Below are 2,616 nucleotides of genomic sequence, written 5' to 3' on the forward strand. Positions count from 1 at the left end.
TTTATGTAATTTTCCTAAAACTGATGGGTATTTAATCTTTTTTAAAATTTACATAATATATATTTTAATTATAGTCATAAAAATAATTTTTTAAAATTTTTAATTCATTAATTTAGAACATGTGTATCCTGAGCATCCTATGGTTGTCCTTTGCGTGTTCTCTTTTTTTATTTGGACACTTCTATGATGTGTCTGACACATGTTAGAACTGTGTCCATGTCCGATATGTGTTTGATACTGCACGACTCCTTAATTAGACATATTCATGCATAGTAGGGAAAATGCAAAGCAAAGTAGGCATGAGAAGGCATTACATCTCCCTGTTTATATGAATCATAAGCTCTGAAATAAATGGAGTTCAATTATTACATCATTAATTAAAATTAAATGAGACATACCTTTCATAATTAACTCTCTTATTCTTATCTCAACCTTGTTTTCAAGAAAAAAGAGAATCGTGAAACTAAAATATGTACATAAAAAAAAGTGTTTGTACTGATCTTACATAGATCTAATAGAATATAAAAGAGGAATGCAAGGGAGGCAGATCCCCTGCAAAGAGATCATGAGGCACAGGACAAGTCAAGTCGGATGAGTCAAGCCATATGAGCTTAGTCAACTAGGTCAAAAGCAGGCCAAGTCCAACAAAAAAATGACCAAGTGATCCAACTAAAAGCCATTAGTTCGAAAACAAGTTAGAAAAGTGTCCAGAATGTCAACTGCATGAAAATCGATTCGATTCAATAATCTATCCCGCAACAGAGCCAACCCCATTGAAGAAACGTTTGCACAAAGCATCTTCAACCTCATAGTCGAGGCCAAAATACTTCTTATCAGAGACTGATGATGGTCGTTGAAACTCAGCCAACTGAACTAACTCAGTCGAGCCAAGCTAGCTAAGCTTCACTGGCTGAACGAGAAAAACAACCGAACGAAGAGTCGTCGCCTATATCAATGTAAATCCCATCCAGATTATCAACTTTGAACATATTTCTCAAACTTGTAGTATATGCGGAAACAATGCAATCAAGTTAAGTTTGTCTCGAGAAATGTTTTACGTAAAGAATATTCAAAACTAGTAAATATATAAGACTTCAAAAGAAAAAAAAAAAGTTACGATGCAATATATGTGTTGGAATTTTTCTTGACTTTTGTTCTGTCATTCTATCAAAATATTTTGTAGATAATATATTTTAATTCGTTGGACACGTACTCTTATACTCTGATCAATTCCTGCATACCTCTGCTCGTTTCTTTTGAAAATAATGTCAGATAATAGAATAAACGTAAAGTTATTCCCTATCATTGAGCTTTAGGATTTGTTTGAATTGATAAAAAAGGATTCTATTGCTACATCTTTAGCCCTTTAGATTCAAGAATGTTTGGGGTTACGCAACTTATTAAAAGGGGGTCATGACTGTTATATTCGAAGACCTCTTTCAAGAATCGTCCTCAAAACAAGTTGAAAACCTTCAAAAGATCTTTGATCTACTCTGGAAACATCAACTCAAGATGAACCTGCTCAAATATGAGTTCGGGTCCATATCTGACAAATTTATCATTTTTAAAAGGAGACACGCGGAATTGAAATTGACCCAAAAGGACAATCCTCGAGAGTAAATTTGATAAACTATAAAATAAATATAAAAAGATTAAAACCACCTCAAAAAAAAAAGAAAAAGTAAAATTCACATGTTATCAAGTGGGAGTGGGGGAAGACAGCAACATGAGAAAATATATGAATTAATTCACTAAATATTCAATAAATTATCAGATATTTACTTTAAGAACAGAATTTATCTCTTCTTTTTCCCACTGTCGAGCAGCAAACAGATCATCTCAACTCTGACTCCAGTAAAGTTTCATGTATCTTCCTAGGTCTAGGTTTGTTAATTAGCTGATTTCGAAATCAGCTAGAATTGATTAGGTTTATATCAAAATCGGCTCGTGACTCGTTAAGTTTGATTTTGAGCCAGCTCAGCTCGATCCGGCTTGAAATCGAAATGAGCTGGCTCAAACTTGAGTTATTGGATCCATTCCAGCTCGAAATCAGCTCGATTCGGCACAAAATCAAAATAAGGTGACTCAAATTGAGTTAATTTGGATCGGTTTCAGCTCAAATCAGCTTGTAGCTCATTATATTTGATTTTAATTGACATTATATATAGTTTTTATAAACAAAAAAATAATTCAAGTTTAATCTCGAGCTAGTTCAAGTAGATCCGTGTCGGTTCAAAAAGAATTCGATCCAAAATTTTAGCACATAAATTGACTCGTTTATTTCTATTTGATCTCAATTCCTTGAAAAATTCAAATAAATTTTCAAACGATTAGCAATCTTTCTCCCAAATTCACAGCTATAACCCCTCCTTTCCTTCCTTAATCCTAGTGGGTGCTCCCTCGTCCCTCATCCCTCGTCCCTCCTCCCACCTCCCTCGTCCCTCCTCCCTCATCTTCATGGCCACCACCTTGCACCTTTTCTTCTCTTCATTATCAGATAGTGTAACTTATAAACCTCCTCATCTCCCCCACGTCTCCTTTTTTAATTCAATCTTTTATATATATATATATATATATATATATATACATATGTGTATATTAATTTTTTTTTTTGTT

This window comes from Phalaenopsis equestris, unplaced genomic scaffold, assembly GCF_001263595.1.
Source record: "Phalaenopsis equestris unplaced genomic scaffold, ASM126359v1 Scaffold000364, whole genome shotgun sequence".
Taxonomy (NCBI): domain Eukaryota; kingdom Viridiplantae; phylum Streptophyta; class Magnoliopsida; order Asparagales; family Orchidaceae; genus Phalaenopsis; species Phalaenopsis equestris.